This window comes from Chrysemys picta, chromosome 1 (assembly GCF_011386835.1).
Source record: "Chrysemys picta bellii isolate R12L10 chromosome 1, ASM1138683v2, whole genome shotgun sequence".
Taxonomy (NCBI): Eukaryota; Metazoa; Chordata; order Testudines; family Emydidae; genus Chrysemys; species Chrysemys picta.
This window is the reverse complement of record NC_088791.1, coordinates 28,233,948-28,252,923: the sequence shown is the minus strand read 5'-3', so window position 1 is coordinate 28,252,923 and position 18,976 is coordinate 28,233,948. Positions and strand designations below refer to the sequence as shown.

The 18,976-nt window shown below is 43.5% G+C and overlaps 1 protein-coding gene across 17 annotated transcripts in view; it reads left to right on the top strand.

Annotated features, from left to right (window-relative positions):
- Window positions 1–18,976, top strand: part of ATXN7L1 (ataxin 7 like 1) — a 183,907-nt gene that overhangs the window by 114,569 nt on the left and 50,362 nt on the right. For 3 of the 17 annotated variants that reach the window (XM_065553976.1, XM_065553977.1, XM_065553973.1), the window contains exon 3: window positions 335–457. The exons of 13 other annotated variants lie outside the window; for them this stretch is intronic. The gene's annotated coding sequence lies outside the window, so the exon portion shown is untranslated. Of the gene's footprint in view, window positions 1–334; window positions 458–9,190; window positions 9,378–18,976 lie in introns of all 17 variants that reach the window. One more of the 17 variants, XM_065553988.1, reaches the window with a different exon arrangement.

The window sequence follows — 18,976 nt, the reverse complement described above, 5'->3', positions numbered from 1 at the left end:
ATGATCTCTCCTCTGTGCTATGTGTCCAACTGAGACGCCCAGCCCCACATCCACCTTGTCATGCTTGCCCCATCTACAGACCCCCTGTATAGGGAAATCATTATTCCAGAGGGGCGGGTCAGCAGTTGAGAGACAATCTAAGTCAGGGCCCTAGATTGCCCATGTTGATAGTTTATTTGTGATACTCCTTCAACAAGGTATCAAGAATCTTTCCTGGATAGGGGCGGTATTTGTAATGTGGTATAATATGCTACTGTCAGGCAAGATCAGACATCTGTTCAATATATAATACAAAATGCAGTTCATAATTTAGACTTATCCCATTCATTCACAGTCTCACTAATGCTGTATACAGAGGTAATACCACCTCCCAGCTGCTACTCCACATTCCCCTAGGATCACAGTAGAGGCAGTTCTTGATTCAGTCCTACGTGGAGCACAGGATCTGGTCCAAGAGGTCAGTATAGATGAACTGCTGAGTAACAGCAATCATAATGTAATTAAATTTAACATCCTTGTAGGGGGAAAATACCAAAGTAACCCACCACAGTAGCATATAACTTTAAAAAGGAGAACTATGCAAAAATGAGGAAGCTCATTAAAAGGAACAGTGGGTGACCAGATGTCCTGATTTTATAGGGGCAGTCCTGATATTTGGGGTTTTGTCTTATATAGGTGCCTATTACCCTCCACCCCTTGTTCTGGATTTTTCATACTTGCTGTCTGGTCATCCTTGAACTGTCACAAGAGTGAAATGCCTGCAAGATGCATGGAAACTGTTGGGGCCTCTATTATGGTGTTTTTAAACTAAATGTATTCCACAAATAAAACAAAAAGAGTAAGAGGACCCAAAAAAATGCCTCCATGACTTTGCAGAGTAAGAGAGGCCATTCTAGGCAAAAAGACATCCTTTAAAAATTGGAAGTCAAATCAAAGGCCATGTCTACACTGCTACTTATGTTGGCAAAACTTATGTCTCTCAGGGGTGTGAAAAAACACATCCCTGAGCAACATAAATTTCACCGGTATAAGTGGTAGTGTGCACAGCACTCGCTATATCAGCGGGAGAACTTCTCCCATCAATATAGCTACCACTGCTTGTTGGGAGTGATTTAATTATGTCAATGGGAGAGCTCTCTCCTGTCAGCATAAAACAGCTACATGAAAGATCTTACAGCAGCGCAACTGCATTGGTACAGTTGTGCTGCTGTAAGTTCTCTAGTGTAGGCATAGTCTTAGGCCTTGTCTACACTACAAAGTTTTGTCGGCAAAAGTTATGCTGCTTTAATTAAAACCACTGTTGCATGTCCACACTAGCTCCTTGTGTCAGCAGAGTACTTTCACACTGAGAGCTCTTACATCGACACAGAGTAGTGCACTGTGGTAGGTATCCCATTATGCAACTGGCCCACAGGATGCTTTGGGAAGGGTTTGCAATGCCTTATGGGGCAGGTATAGCATCACATGATGCAAGTTTCTCAATCCCATCCTACCAAGGGCATCCTAATAGGTTGTCAGCTGCTTTTTCAACAGAAGCAGGTGGGCGGGGAGGAGAGGTGAGTGGTTGTCTGGAGCTGGGGAGACAGCAGGCTGACCGACCTATCCTGAGGCAGGAGGAGGGGGACACCTCCCCCCACGTCAGCCCCCAGCTCTGCTCTGCACAGCAGTCTCTCCCGAAGTAGCCCACTCTGCCTGCCTGCCTATGGTTCTGTGATTCCTTCTGAGTTCTTCCACAGCCTCTTCAGCTGTCGGGAATGGCATTCTCAGCAGCTCTGTGAGCTCTCCACACTGAGGAATGTCAAAGCAGCACAGCAGTTCCGTGTGTGTCGTTGTCCTCCTCTCTCTCTCTCCACTCCCCCTCCGCCCTTGGCTCCCTGCAGCCGCAGTCTGCCTGCCTCTGTGTTTCTAGTGCAGAGTAGAACAGGAGCATTCCAAAGATTTTCTCTTTGTTCCCGAAATGGAGCAGCACGCTCAGCTGTCAGATACTTCCCGGAGCTTTGAAAGGGCAGCAGAGATCAAAACAAAGAGCACAGCGGTCACGGCAGGCATTGTGGGATACTGGCGGAAGCCAGTTCTGTCGACAAAACAAACAGCAGTGTCTGCACTGATGTTTTGTCGCTTTAACTTTGCCGCAAAAGACTTTATGCCTCTAGTTGAGGTTTTATTTTGTCATCAAAACAGCAGAGTTTTGCCTCCAGAAGTAGCTTTGTAGTGTGTACACCTCCCCTGTTTTGTCAGGCCTTAGTGAGGAAAATAGAAATGAATGTAAACTACAGCAAATCAAGTGTAAAAGTATAATATAAGGCAGGCCAAGAAAGAAGTTGAAGAGCAACTAGCTAAGGACACGAAAACTAACAGCAAAAAAAAAAAAAAAAAAAAAATTGAGCTGCATCAGAAACAAGAAGCCTACCAAACAATCTGTGGGGCCATTGGACAATTGAGGTGCTAAATGAGCACTCAAGGAAGACAAGGCCATTGTGGAGAATCTAAATCAGGGATCGGCAACCTATCAATTCACTCTGATATAAGGTTTCGCGTGCCAGTAATACATTTTAATGTTTTTAGAAGCTCTCTTTCTATAAGTCTGTAATATATAACTAAACTATAGTTGTATGTAAAATAAATAAGGTTTTTAAAATGTTTAAGAAGCTTCATTTAAAATTAAATTAAAATGCAGAGTCCCCCGGACCGGTGGGCAGGACCCGGGCAGTGTGAGTGCCGCTGAAAATCAGCTCGCGTGCCGTCTTCGGCACGCTTGCCATAGGTTGCCTACCCCTGATCTAAATGCATTCTTTGCATCAGTCTTCACTGCGAAGGTTGTAAAGGAAATTCCCACACCTGACCCAGACTGAGGTGTCAGTAGAGGAGGTTTTGGAACAAATTGTTAAATTAAACAGTAGTAAGTCCCCAGGACCAAATGGTATTCACTCAGGAGTTCTGAAGGCACGAAGTTACAGAATTGCAGAACTACTAACTGTGCAATGTAACCTATCACTTAAATCTGTCTCAGAACCAGATGACTGGAGGATAGGTAATGTAACACTGACACTTTTTTTTTTTTTTTAAGTTTGCTGAGGTGATCCTGCCAATTACAGGCTGGTAATCCTAATTTCAATACCAGGCAAATTGTTGAAATTATGGTAAAGGACAGACTTATTGGACACATAGATAAACACCATATATTGGGAAAGAGTCAACATGCTTTTTGTAAAGGGAAATCATGCCTCGCCAATCTATTAGAATTCTTTGAGGGCGTCAAAAAGCATGTGGACAAGGGTGATCCAGTGGATATAATATACCTTGACTTTCAGAAAGCCTTTGACAGGGTCCCCACACCAAAGGCTCTTAAGCAAAGTAAGCAGTCATGGGATAAGAGGGAAGGTCCTCTCATGGATCAGTAACTGGTTAAAAGATAGGACACATGGTAGGAATAAATGGTCAGTTTTCACAGTGGAGTGAAGTAAATAAGGTCCCCAAAAGGACCTGTACTGGGACCAGAGCTGTTCAACATATTCATAAATGATCTGGAAAAAGGAGTAAAGAGTGAGGTGGCAAAGTTTGTAGATGATACAAAATCACTAAAAATAGTTAAGTCCAAAACTGACTATGAAGAATTAGGGATCTCACTAAACTGGCTGACTGAGCAACAAACCGGGAGATGCAATTCAGTGTTGATAAATGCGAAGTAATGCGCATTGGAAAATGTAACTCCAATTATACGTACAAAATGATGGGTCTAAATTAACTGTTAATACTCAAGAAAGAGCTTGAGTCATCATGAATAGTTCTCTGAAAAAATCTGCTCAGTGTGCAGCGGCACTCACAAAAGTTAACAATGTTAGGAACTATTAGGAAAGGGATAGATAATAAGACAAAAAATACCATAATGCCTCAATACAAGTCCATGGTATGCCCACACCTTGAATACTGCATGCAGTTCTGGGCGCCCTAACTCAAAAAAGATACATTAGAATTGGAGACAGTACAAGGACAACAAAAATTACTAGGGTATGGAATAATTTCCATAAGAGGAGAGATTAAAAAGGCTGGGCCTGTTTAATTTAGAAAAGACACAGCTAAGGGGAGGTTTGTAAAATCATGAAGGGTGTGGAGAAAATGATTAAGGAAGTGTTATTTACTACTTCACATAACACAAGAACGAGGGATCACCTAATCAAATTAATAGGCAGCAGGTTTAAACCAAACATAAGGAAGTATTTCTTTACAGAATGCACAGTCAACCTGTGGAACTCGTTACCTGGGGATGTTAGGAAGGCCAAAAGTATAACTGAGCTCAAAAAAGCATTAGATAAATTCATATAGGTTAGGTCTATCAATGGCTATTAGGATGGTCAGATGCACAGCCCCATGTTCTGCATGTCCCTATACCTCTGGCTGCTAGCAGCTGGGCCGGGACGACGGAGGATGGATCACTCAGTAAATTGATTGCTCTGTTCTAATCATTCCTTCTGGAGCATCCAGCACTGGTCACTGTTAGGAGACAGGATACTGGGCTAGATGGACTATTGGTCTGACCTAGTATGACCATTCTTATGTTCTTAGCCATTGAATCACTCTGGGAACTCCATGTTTTTTTGGTTATCCCTAAGTCCTTTTTGGAGCTGCAGGCTTCCAAGATTCAGTCCCCTGTCAAACAAGTATGGCCTACGTTCTTTGTTCTTAAATTCATGACCTTGCATTTGGCTGCATTAAAACACATGTCTAAATCAGCCTAGCTTACTGTGCAATCTCACTGTAAAACTTACCTGTCATTGTTTACTACTCCAATTTTTGTGTTGGCTGCAAACTTTACTAGCCGTGATTTTATATTTTCTTCCAAACTGATAAATCTGTAGATTAGTATTTCACCAATAACATAACTTGCAGGACCCCACAAGAAACCCCTGATGGATAATGATTTTCCATTTCCAGTGACATTTGGAGAACCATCAGTTAGCCATTTTTAATCCATTTAATATGGGCTACAAAGATTTTGTATAGTAATAATTGCTTAATCAGAGTGTTGTACAGTACTAAATCAGATTATATTACGTTAAGCAATAACCTTTGTCAACCCAGTTTATAATCTCATCATTGAACACTATCAAAGTTGTTTTCAAGGCCTCTATTTTCCATAAAAATATGTTGACTTGTCTTTTAATTCTTTAGTGATTTACCCAGAATCAGTGTCACATTGACCAGTCTATACTTCCAGGGTCATCCTATTTATCCTCTTAAATACTGGCACAGCGTGAGCTTTTTTCCAGTCCTCTAGAACTTCTCCAGTATCCTAAGATTTGCTGAAGATGAGCTTCAGTAGTTCAAAGAGCTCTTCAGCCAACTCTTTTAACTCTTGAGTGAAAGTTGTCTGCTCCAAGAGATTTTAAAATATTTAACTTTAGTAGCTGCTGTTTAATATCCTCTGGTAGTTACTGTTGGAATAGAAAGTATTCTATTTGATGATCACTGTAGGATGTGAATACGTCATTCAGCTTCTTTCCAAATACAGAATAGAATATTCGTTACTTTTGCCTTTTCTGAATTATTGACAATATTTTTGCATTATTGTTGACAATTTTACTGTTCTTTTCTTGTAGTATTGTAAGGTCTTGTCTATATGAACAATTACTGGGTAGCACAAGGGGATGTGAATCTACCCCGTACTACCCTGCCACGGACTACCTGTCCATATGGACTCCGCTGACACTCATTAACATTTAATTAATGTGCTTTGATCTAGCACTGTTTCAAAGAGTATTAGTGCAGTAAGGCCCAGAGCTCCCACCAAGATTGGAGCCTCGTTGTGCTGAACAAATCTAAAATAAATGACAGATAATGTCCCCAAAAGCTTACAATCTAGACTGGGACAGGTTGTAACATGTGGATAAAGATCGCAATGCAAGTGAGTGTGGGGAAACAAGTGTGGCAGTAATAGAAAGCCAGAGTTGTATATATTAGCTAGTTGTATAATTTTCTGACATTGCAGTTTTCTTTTAAATAAGTGAACAAGAGATCTTTAATGAATCGCTAATCATCTGTCAGTCTAGCCATCATTATTAAGCACTTTATTGTAAGCTGGGTACAGATGGGTCTTAAGAAGAAATTTGTGGGAGGACAAGAGTAATGGCTCTCCCATCCAAATACTTAAAATATATTTTCAAAAAGCATCTTCAAAAAAAAATATTGCAAGGGGAGACTTTATCCACCTGCTTTTTAGAATGTATGCTTCAGCCGGGTGCCAGATGTTTTCTTTTGCTAAGTTTCAGGAACGTTAACAATTAAAATGTAAAGCTCTCTAGCATAGGAAATTGGGTTCTGTGCTGCTTTGCAGAAACTTTGGCTGGATTCTTGGTCCTAGGGCCTAACAGGGCCCAGAAATAAAGTGATTGGTGCCTTATCTTGCTTAAAGTTCTGCAATGTTGGGCTACAAAATGGTGTGTGAAAGGCTGGGGAAATAGTCCTCTGACATAGATGTGGAAGGTCTCCTGGTGAAAAGTGTTTCTGAAAGATAGGAAATAATTTTTTTTTAAACATAGACATAAAGATTTTAAGTCCAGAAGGAACCACTATAATATCTAGCCTGACCTCTTACACAACACCGGGCAAGAAACTTGATCTTCTAATTACTGTCAAAATAGTCCTAAAGTCTTTGAGGATAGAGGTTTTATTTATTTCCACTTCTGCTTTCCACATTAGAAAAAATACTATCCTAAGTAAAGTAGCAAAAAGTACCTGAGATGTGTTACATAGTCATTGATTTTTTTTTCTCTGCTTCTACACACCAATATGTCTGCATGGTACCTGCACAAAAATCATGGCACAGTTGTAGATTCAATCCTTGTGATAGAGAGTTAGGATGTGTCTACACTGCAAACTTTTGCCAATGCATATTACATCAGCATAAAGCTGCCACAGTTAGCATGTTGCTTGTGTGCGTGCGTGTTTGGCTCTTTGCGTCGGCGCTGCCCATGCTCACCACACGTGCTTGTGTCAATGCACAGTGCGGTGCGCCATGGGTAGGTTACCACCATCCTGCACGCTCTTTGGGAAGTTTTGGCAATGCATGTTAGGGCAGAAACAATTCACACAGTGGCGACTGAGAGCCCCAGAACTCAACTTCCCAGCATGCAACTCTCCATCCCATAATATCTATAGCCCATAATTTTTGCAGCATTTTAAAAAATCCGATGAACCCGTGCAGCCCACCTCGCTGTCTGCCATCTCTGACAGGAGCATTGAGCCTGCAGTGCTCTGCACTATTGTCATGAGCATTGCAGGCACAGGGATACATGATCCTCCCTTATTTGCAGAGCCACAAGAAAGAACCAAATCAGTGGGGAACATAATGAATTTGTTAAGGACTGATTGCTGTGGGACATAGTGAGATCTAATTCAAGGTTGGAGGTGGTATTCATGGAGCAGCTGCAGATGGTGGAGTTCTGCTTCTGGGCCCGAGAAATGAGCACTGACTGGTGGCATCACATCATAATGCAGGCTTGGGATGATGAGCAGTGGCTGCAGAACTTTCGGATGCATAAGGCTACATTCCTGGATTTGTATGCCGAGCTCGCCCCAGCCCGCCAGTGCAGGGACACCAGAATGAGAGCTGCACTGACTGTGGAGAAGTAAGTGGCGATCGCACTTCGGAAGCTTGCCACACCAGATTGCTGCTGATAAGTGGGAAATCATTTTGGAGTTGGAAAATCCACTATGGGGACCGTTGTCATACAAGTGTGCAGGGCTATTAACTGTCTCCTGCTGTGCATGACTGTGACTCTTGGCAACGTGCAGGACATTGTGGATGGATTTGCAGCAGTGGGGTTCCCGAACAGTGGTTGGGCGATAGCACTCATATCACTATTTTGGCACCTGCCCACCTTGCCACAGAGTACATCAATAGAAAGGGCTACTTTTCTCTGGTTATTCAAGCATTGGTAGATCACCAGGACACTTCACCGACATTATTGTTATCTGCTCAGGTAAGGTGCATGATGCTCACATCTTTAAGAACACAGGACTGTTCAGAAGGCTACAAGCAGGGACTTTCTTTCCCAACCGGCAGATTACCATTGGTGATGTTGAAATGCCAATAGTGATCCTGGGGAACCAGCCTACCACTTGCTCCCCTGGGTTATGAAGACATACATCGGCCACTTGGATAGTAGCAAGGAAATATTCAGCTACTGGCTCAGCAGGTGCAGAATGACGGTTGAATGTGCTCTTGCTAGGTTGAAGGGATGCTGGTGGTGTTTACTCACAAGATTGGATCTCAGTGAAAAAGTCATCCCAATGGTTATAGCTGCCTGCTGTGTCCTGCATAATGTCTGTGAAGCAAAAGGGGAAAAATTGCCACTGGAGTGGAGTGGGAGCAGCTGTCTGCTGAGTTTGAACTGCCAGACCAGATGACTATTAGAAGAGCTCAGTGTGGAGCTATAGGGCTCAGGGAGACTTTGAAAGAGCACTTTAACAGTGAGCCAGAATAGTGCATAGTGGTGTTTTGGGGCCCACTAGAAATTGTGTGGTGCTTGGTATACACCTATGAATATAATGCAGTCAATGCTCCTATTAATTTTGTGGTGCATGCTGTACATTTATGATTATTATGTTGTTTTTTTCACTGATCCTGAGCTGTCACGTTGTACAATAACAAGTAAGTAGGTGCTTTCAGTACTGCTAGGCATTCTGCAGCATATGTTGTGAACTAATAAAGATGAACTGTTTTCCAAACAATAAAATTTTGAGTAATGAAAACCCTGCAAAAAATTCTGTCCTAGTTAAAAGTAAATACATTTAAAACTTAATAAATTTATGGAATAGAGCTTAAGAAAGAGAGAGAATATTTATGGCCATTTTTGCTACATGTATAGCAACTGTGGCTCTTTCAGGTCAGTGTATGTGAAGCTGTGGTTGTCCTTAATGTCCTCAGGTGTGGAGTAGTCGGGGTAGGGATGTGACCCCTGATGCGACGTGGAATGTTGAGGAGGGGTGAAGGGAGGTGCTATAATGGTGTTCTCCATGGACAGAAAAGGGAGGTAAACCTGTGGTTGTTGAACCTGTAGGTCCACAAGAGTGTGCAGAATCTGCGTTTGCTGCTGGAGAAAAACCCCATTGTGTCCTGGTGCATCTCCCTCTCCTTTTGCTGGTGTGACTCCTGGGCCTTTCTCTGTCTGCTCTTTCCTTCTTCATACAGTTTGCAACATTCACCCTCCAGGCCCTCTACTCTTGTCTGAGGCAGCTCTGGCTTGCAGGATCTCTCTGAACATGTCATCCCAAGTCCTCTTCTCTCTCCTCCTTATCTGGTTCAGGCATTCTGCGAGTGTGGAAGGGGAGCCCCCTCAAGGCCGCAACAGCAGCAGCTACAGATAAAACACACAGAGGTAACACTGTCAATATAGTCACAATGGAAAGCGGAAGTTAAGATTCAGAACTCCCTTCCCTTGCTTCCCATTTGTTTTAAACAAGGCTCGCTTATTGACACTTCTGCTTGGGATTGCTTGTGCACTGTACCACTCACCGCTCCTGCCCTGGTGAGTATGGCCCACCAGGGCAAGGGAAATGAGGTGGGAATTGCTCAGTTGCATGAAACCAGTTGCATGAGAACAGGTAAATGGCACTGAGTACTGGCACCATTTTCCACAGACAGTAGTGATTTTAGCTGATATCTCACTCCCGAGGGTGAACCGAGAGCACAGCTGCTGCTGGCATCCTGAAGCTGCCTGGGCCCATATGATGCTAGCCTGTTTACTGCAATGGTACCTGCCGAAGTTATCTCTGAGTGGTATGGGAAAGTGTCCCACCAGGGAGGAAGAAATAAGGCTGCCATCCTTAGAAACCTTTGGCAGCAAATTGCAAAGAACCTCCATGAAAGTTTTATTGAAATCTCTTGGGACATCCCAGTGTACATAAACAAACTGCTCCACATGCCCCAACCACCGAACTGTACAGGGGAATGAAAAGCATTTGGGACAAATGGGAAATACATTTACACACTTACTGGAGGTTCCTTCCCCTGCATTGGGCTCACCTATGCTCGACTCCTGGGACTGACTGGACTGCATTAGAGTCTCAAACAGGTCCTGGCTCATGGCATAGCTGGACCCCATCCCTGTTCCCCGTCCTCCTTCTCTTTCTGCTCTTCCTCCTTGTCCTTACTGTTCACGACAGGAGTGTGAGAGTCGGGCTTCTCAGAGGTATCAACAGTGTTGTGTGGGGTGCTGGTGGGGTCTCTGCCAATTATGGCACGCAGCTCTTTGTAAAAGCAGCAGATCTGTGGCTCGTCACCAGATCAACTGTTGGCCTCCCTGGCCTTACGGTATGCCTGCTGCAGTGCCTTCACTTTCAGACGGCACTGCCGCTGACCCCTGTCATACCCCTTCTCCTGCATACCCCGTGGCATCAGCTCGTAGATGCCAATGTTTCTATGACTGGTCTGTGGCTCTGTCTGCACATCCTCTTCTCTCCACAGGTCCAGAAGATTCAATCAGTATCTCTTATCTACTCCAAGCTGGGGGTATGTCTGGAGCATGTAGCTGACATGTTCAGCTGGGCAATTGCCCACAACAGTTGCAAGCTGCTAGGTGTCTCGCCACGCTGGACTATTAGGAAAAGGCATTTCAAAAATTTGCAAGATTTTAAGGGGGAGGAGGGCTTCAGGTCCCTGTGACACCTGCGCACTTGAGTTCACAGTTGTGACCAGAGTGGCCAGTGTTGGGCATTGTGGGACAGCTACTTGGAGGACTGTTAGGGTCAGCATAAGTAGCACAGTGTCCGCACTCATGCTGTGTAGACCTCAGTACATCAACCATGGCTCAGCGCTGCTCAGGGAGGTCATGTTACTGCATCACAATAACAAGACACATCAGTGGGAGACAAATTTAAGTGTCGACACATGCACAGCTAGGTTGACGCAAGGCGGCTTGCATCAGCCTCTCTTTATAGTGTAGACCAGGCCTTTGTAACCTACCTCCACAGCCATCAATTTGAATAGGGAGGTGATTCCTTTTTCAGGCAGAAATGTGTTACATAGCTGCATTTATTTCTCTGGCACAATGAAGCTGAATCTTATGTATGGAGTTCAGTACTAAAAATAATGTTAATTCCATCTTTCTACATGACAACATTTGATGATTAAGGACAATAACATTTTTTGCTCTTTTCTTCTCATAAAAACCGGTCACAGTGGACTTGTCTACACACAAAATTTGCATTCATTTAACTAAACGTGGAGTAAAATCAGTTTAGCTAAACTAGTGCAATTTTGGCCTGCTCTACACTTAAAAATTAGATTGACCTACCTAGATCACTCAGAGATGTGAAAAATTCACACTTGTGAGTAACAGAGTTATGCTGGCCTAACCTGCAGTGTAGAAACGGCTAGATCAACTGAAGAGTTCTTCCATTGACCTAGCTACCACCTCTTATAGTGGTGGATTAACCTCCACAACAGAAACCTCCCCTCTTTTGCTATAGTAAGCATCCAGCACTGAAGCGGAGCTGCTGTAGTGTCTGTAATGTAGACATGACCTTAGTATGTGAACACTCTGCTTGGTTTAACATGGGCAAGCTAAACCAGTGGAAGCCAGGTTTAAACCAATGTGAGAATGTGTCCACACACAGAGTTGCAGAGGTTTAGCTAAGCTGGTTTAACTTTATCTCTTTAGGTCTGGTCTGTACTACCCGCCTGAATCGGCGGGTAGAAATCGACCTCTCGGCGCTCTAACTCCACCAGCGGAGGTGGTAGTAAGCGCCGCCGACAAAAAGCGGCAGAAGTCGATTTTGCCGCCGTCCTCACAACGGGGTAAGTCGGCTGCAATACGTCGAATTCAGCTACGCTATTCACGTAGCTGAATTTGCGTATCTTAAATCGACTCCCCGCTGTAGTGTAGATGTACCCTTAGTTAACAAGCACAACTTTATGTGTAGAGTAGGCCTATAACTGCCCCATCAATGCTGTTAGAAAAGAGCCATTGTTCCTTTGTCTCTGACAAGTAACTGGAATGGTGGCTCAAGATGCACTTTTTTTTTTTCAGAATGATTGAATTTAGTACATTATATTCACTTTGTCCTTTCTCAAAAAAAAAATCAAAGTGTGTGTGTGGGGGGAGGGTTGTATATTTTAACCAGATTTTTTCTTTAGTAAAGCACCACAGCCCCTAAATCATGTAGTATGAATTATTATTGCTTCCGTGTTTCTTATAATTGTTCTTAGTTTAGAAATATACTGCACAATAATTACTAAACTGTGATTCCAAGCACAGTTATTCCTTGTTAGCCCTAAATATATTAGTGTTAAAGTGTGTTTGGCTGTGTTTTGCATGAAAACAAATGTTGTTTTTTACGTTATGTTCTGTTAACAGGAAAGGACATGGGAGAAGGGTGGGGATCAGAAAGGTGGGAGAGTTTGGGCAGAGAGGTGGAAAGGTTTACTGCCCCGTCTCCTCCATCCTGCCGCAACACAGCAAGGCTTCTGGCAACTATGACAGGATTACAAAAACACAGGGATTTTTGTAAACTGAACTGGGAGAATGGAAATTCCCTCAAAGCCTGGGGTGTTCTTGGGTTTCTGGAACATCTGGTCACCTTGCTTGCTGGTGTGGGGGGGCAAAGGGGAGGGCAGAAATAGTTGACTGGTCTTATGAACGATATTGTCTGAAGTGCACCCATTTAGCAGGTATCAGTTTCATCGGGTCAGCTGCCTGATAGCTCTTTCAGTTGGTGTCTGCAGGGGCCACAAAACTGGGACAAAGCAGCATGTTTTTTAATTTGATTGATTGTAAAAACTAACAGGGACACCCAGTTGGGCCCTGAAGACAGGAATGTTTCCAGTTTTCTGGGACACAGTGTAGCATAAAAACAATTGATTGTTCCACTTTCTCAACCCTATGCCCAGCTACTGGGTATTTCTGAAAAGGAAGGGAAATTTAGCCCAGAAGAAAAGAACAAAAATTGGATTTCATTGGAAAGACATTAACTGCTTTTTGTCAACTATAGCTAATCCTTGGGTAGACGAAATCTAGGTGTGAACCAGAAAGAAAGCCTTCCTGAAGCAGAATATTAAATAACACTGTAGGCTGTTTGCAGAGCAGTGTATGACTTGTGAATACCAGAATAATTATATTCCATAAAGCAAGACAACTTTTTATGCTAGTAACAGAGATTAATATTTCAGACATGTTGCAAGAAAGATGTATGGCTAATAGAGAAGCACAAAAGGAACTAATGGAAGATAATCTTTCACTCTGACAAAGCAGTTTTTATTGTGGGGAACCCAGTTTTCTGTAGCAGTGCTGAGGAAGGATTATCCCTTACTACACTCTCCATGACAGCATTGCAAAGGTACAAAGATACAAGGTGTGATAACTACTCCCAATATATTACACGCAGCAGGGAAGCAAACTGCTGCCCAGGGCTCTTGTAAGAGTTTGTTCCAAGTGAATAAAAAGCAGCATTATAAAGCCAGCAGGTAAGATAGGATCCACCACCCTTCTTCCTCAATCTCTGTTCCCAGTGAAAAGATACAGAGCGAGGGGAAACAGGTTACTTTTGATACTTCCAGATGGGAGCAGGGAGCCCTGTTTAATTTGAAGGAAGGAATAGGTGTGGTGTAGTGTAGGTGGTACATACAAGGGCATGTACTGGGCAGTCGTCTTTTTGTTCCTCTGCACCTGAAGAGCTGTTGGGTATTCACCTCTCTCTGCTGTCCTCTCCTGGTTGTCACTGGAATCATATCCACCATTATGGCCTGGGTCTGACTTCTCTTCTCCCTCACAGCTTTCTGAATAGTTTACTAGTATCTCCTCCCAGTTCTGCCAGCAGTCTGGGGACCCCGCTCATGATGGATTTGCACCAGTTCGCTCCCACAGCACCTCTGAATGACGTTCCTCTTCCCCCATCACATGTATGAGCAGTGTGGAGCAAACGGAGATAATACTGAAGCAAACTGAGAATATGAAAACAGCACAAATAGCTCTCCCACACCCTGGCATAATTAAGGAGAGGCTCCAGTGCCTGGCAGGGTGAGCTGAAAATGAAGATAAAGGGATAGCCTAGTCAAAATCAGGGAAGCCGGCAGCCTTCCTATCAATTGAAGAACAGAATACAAATCAGAAGAGCTCACAGAGATCCCTAGAGCTGATAAAAACCATACCTATGGTATAATAATATATAATCATTTGAATTTATAAAGTTGTTTTAAAGGGTTTTCATATCACTTGTCTGTTAGTGACATGTAAACATCATTATCGCCAGTTTCAGGATGGGGAAACAGGCTAAACAAGATTTAATGATTTACCTAAATTAACACAGAGAGTCTGTAGCAGAATTGGGAGTACAGTTCAGCAGTACAGATTCCTATATTAACCACTAGAGCACATTTTGTGTGCTCTTTTGTTAGTTATATAATAGGAAGGCTATAGACAAACTGAAAAGTGCAGAATAAACAAGAAATATTTGGGTTTTTAAAGATTACTTTTAGGTATTTTAAGAGGTTTGAAAAATAAAGTTTTTGTATTAATTTTAAAAAATGAGATTAAAAGGGTTTGAGATGAGGCTGAGACTTGAGAATGAAACCAGCGATGGCTGACAAAAATAATAAAATTTTGAGACTGTATCAGGCAAAAATGATTTAATGGTAAAACCTGAAGAGAAGGAGACCAGCGGTATGATGTGAATATAATAGTCTACAAATATCTGAGAAGTATTAAAGTAGAGGGATTATTTGTGTTTGAGAATGGCATGACAAGGAACAATGGCTTGGAACTAAATGACAATTAACCTAAGATAATATTGGAAGAGAAATTTCTTAACTGTTAAAGCAGTTTGTCATGGGAATAATCTATTTAAGGAGTGCCAACGGTTGATGTTTAGGCGTAGATTACATAACATGAGAAAATAGCGTAAATGGGAAATCCTTTGCTTCATGCATCAGGATGCTAGAAGACCCAGTAGGTTCTTGTCTATGCAGTTCTTATGGGTAATGTACTAAAAGCACAGTAAACTGATTCAGGGGCCATAAAAGGCTTGAAAGCAGATGTGCACTAACTGAAACAAGGGAAAGCATGAAAATTACAGGTGTTCTAGCACAAGTCTTTGCTTAGTGGTAGGAGAAACTTCATCTTCAAAAGTCTACATAAAGGAAGCAGCATTACTTGAAACAAATACTAGGCCCTGTATTTCAGAGCCCCACAGGAGTAATCCATTTTATATATATATACATATATATATATAAGGTATTGATTTTTTTAAATAAATCTTAGAGTTTAAGGCCAGATAGGGGGCCATTAATTCATCTAGTCTGACCTCCGGTATATCACAGGCCATTACATTTCACTCCATTACCCCTGTATTGAGCCCAATAATCTGTGTTTAACTAAAGCATAATTTGTATTTGGCTTAAGCATATCTTCCAGATAGGCATCCAGTCTTGATTTGAAGACATGAAAAGATGTCTCCACCATTTCCCTTGGAAGTTTGTTCCAATGGATATTCACTCTCACTATTAAGAATGTGTGCCTAATTTTTAATTTGTCTGTCTTCAGCTTCCAGCCATTGGCTCTTGTTACTCCTTTCTCCACTAGCTTAAAGAGCTATTTAGTACTGAGTATTTTCTGCCTGTGTAGGTACTGTAGTTTTGCGCTATAATAAGATCACCTTTCAGACTTCTTTTTAATAAACTAAACATACTGAGCCCTTTTAATCTCTCACTGTAAGGCATTTTCTCCAGCCTCAAAGCATTTTTGTGGTTCTCTTCTGCACCCTCTCCAGTTTTCCAATATCCTTTTTAAAATGTGGACACTACAAGCGGACGCTGTACTCTAGTATTGGTCTCACCACTGTCATATACAGAGGTAAAATAACCTCCCTGCTCCTACTCACTATTCCTTTGTTTATCCAAGGATCGCATTAGCCTTTTCTGCCACAGCATTGCACTGGGAGCTCATGTTGAGTTGCTCGTCCATTTTGACCCCTAAATTCATTTCAGGATCTCTGCTTTCTGGGATACATTTCCTCATTCTGTAGATATAGCCTGCATTCCTTGTTCTTAGTTGCATGTGGCTGTATTAAAATGCATTTTGTTTCAATGGGCCCAGCTTACTACATGATCAGATAATTCTGTGTGGCCGCCCTGTCATCATTTATCATTGTGCCATTTGCAAATTCTATCAGCCGTTATATTTACTTCCAGATTGTTGATGAAAATGTTGAATAGTATCAGTTAGCCAGTTCTTAATCATTTAATGTGTTTTATTGATAGTTTGTAGTGCTATTTTTTAATTAATGTTGTTCAGTACTAACTCAATGCCTTAAATAAGTATATTACATCTACACAGTTACCATTATCAACCAAACTTTGATTACAAGTTTCAATCAAAGAATGAAATCAGGTTGTTTGACAAGACCTATTTCTTCTTCAAGTGGTTGCAGGTATGTATTCCACTTGGGTATGCATGTGCTCAGCGCATCAGTTGGAGAACTTTCCTTAGCAATACCCCTCGGGTGGCGCTTGTACCCTTAGGCCCTGTAGCCCCTCCCATGGCTATCTGCTTAATTCCTTCTCACTGCCCGCAGGTTGAGTTGGCACATTCAATGTGGTGTTTCGCCTCACTTTCCTCTATCACAGGGGTCGGCAACATTCGGCATGCGGCTCACCAGGGTAAGCACCCTGGCGGGCCGGGCCAGTTTTATTTACCTGCTGACGCGGCAGGTTCGGCCGATCGCGGCCCCCACTGGCCGCGGTTCGCCATCACGGGCCAATGGGGGCGGCGAGAAGCCGTAGCCAGCACATTGCTCGCCCGCGCTGTTTCTCGCCGCCCCCATTGGCCCGGGACGGCGATCCGCGGCCAGTGGGGGCCGCGATCGGCCGAACCTGCCACGTCAGCAGGTAAATAAAACTGGCCCGGCCCGCCAGGGTGCTTACCCTGGCGAGCCGCATGCCGAACCTTGCCGACCCTTGCTCTATCACAATGTTTCTGTGATTTTCTTATGTAAATAGTTAGTTTAGTAGTACCTTAAGATTTTATTTAATGTAGTAAGTAGAGTTTTTGCCTGATGTGATGCCTTCACCAGGTTTTAAGCATTGTTGGACATGTTGGGTAGCTGCCCCTACTGGTGACTCCCACACTCAATGTTTATTGTGCCTTGTGGAAGGGCACATTATGGAAAGGTGCTCCATCTGCAGGTTGTTCAATAAAAGACCTGCGGCACAGCTGCTGCTGGCCCAGGTCAGCTGACTCGGGTTCACAGGACTTATGTTATGGGGCTATAAAATTGCAGTGCAGATGTTCAGGGTTGGGCTGCAGCTCAGGCTCTGAGACCCCACGAAGCAGGAGGGTCTCAAAGCCCTACACTTCAATTTTATAGCCATTCAGCCCAACTCCAGTGAGCCCAAGTCAGCTAGTCTGAGGTCTGAGGCTCAGTGCTATGAATTTTTTTTAATCACAGTTTAGACATACCGAAGAGAACTCAGGTGGCTATAGACTTGTGCTTGAAGAAGCACCTTATGGAGCAGGCCATGAGGTGCACTTAGGCTCTCTGGGGACTGCCACAGATCATCAGGCCCCCAGAGACCGTCTGAGCTGCTACGGGCCGAGGCTTCACAACCAGATTTGGATTCCTCACCCACGAAGAAGGGAGATCGTTCCCTGCCTCTGTTCCTCTAAGGAAAAAGAACCCACAAAATGGACTGAGGCTGTTCCAGAGCTCAGCAAGATTCCTCCTCCCTGTCTCGGAGGAGTGCAGACCACCAATGTGAGTCTTCAGTTCTCAGGATAGAGCTGGACAACCCACATGCTCTCCAATACTGAGGCAAGATCAGATAGATGCCATACCGTCAACCCCAGTACTGTCCAGAGGGCGTCCATGGAGTCTGGTACCAATGACAATGGTGATGGCACCAATGGTTTCTGCACTGGCAGCATATCAGGCATCAATGGACTTGCTGTGCTTTTCTGTTCCTGATTCGCCACTTACCCAGGAACATTTGACTGTGGTGGCGGATTCTTTGGTGTCCTCAGCACTGCCTGGACTGGATCTAGACTTGTGGTACTGTCGTCCATACAGCCTTATATCTAAGGGGCAGGGTTGCAGTCAGCTTCCTGCTTGGTACTAAGAGCATTGACAGCATAGTGATTGCAGTAGTCTACATCTGCGGGTCTGGTATCAATTTCATCCTCTGTACAAGTACCAGCTTCAGTAACGAAAGTGAGTGCAATGCCTTTGTCAGTACTCAGTGCCAACTATTGTACCATCGTTGGTGCCGATGAGACCTGCGTATAGGGCTGTGGATGACACGCGGTGTTTACTGGCTCCACCTGGAGCAGTTCCTCTATTACCATCAGACCTACTTGGAAGGGTCTTCAGGATTGAGTTTGGAGACTTTTCTTTCACCATACCATTCTTGAAGGTCATTGAGACTTCCTGGGAATCACCCTGGGTACAGAGATTGGTACTGCTCTTGCAGGGATAAAGGTTCCTGGCCTAGCTCCTACTGGCCACCAGTGCCGTATCCCTATTGACAGTGGCCTCCTTGGAAATCCCTGGGAGGTTCCTCATTCGACGAGGTCCCAGTTTTCGACTCGTTCCAGGGTGAGGTCACACATTCCTCTGGTAGTGTCCCTCCTGATCCACCTGTGCTGCAGCCACAGACTGAGGTGACTCCCTATGAGTTGGTGCAGATTGATCCTATATTAGTCATGCATTGCCACAGGAGATTCCATTGATCTCGCTTCCCTCTTCTTCCTCATCACCAAATGAGACTACAGTGCCAGATCATTCTTCTGTGGTGCCAGAGGATTTTAAAATCACATCAAGATCTCCTGAGACAAATAATGTCCACCTTGGGTATTCAAGCTGAGTTTGTTCAGGAGAACACCCATACATTAGTGAATATTCTTCAGTCCTCTGCTCCTGTCAGAGTCACTCTCCCTATAAATGAAGTGATGATAGAGTCTGGCAAATCTCTGAAATATCCCAGTGTCTT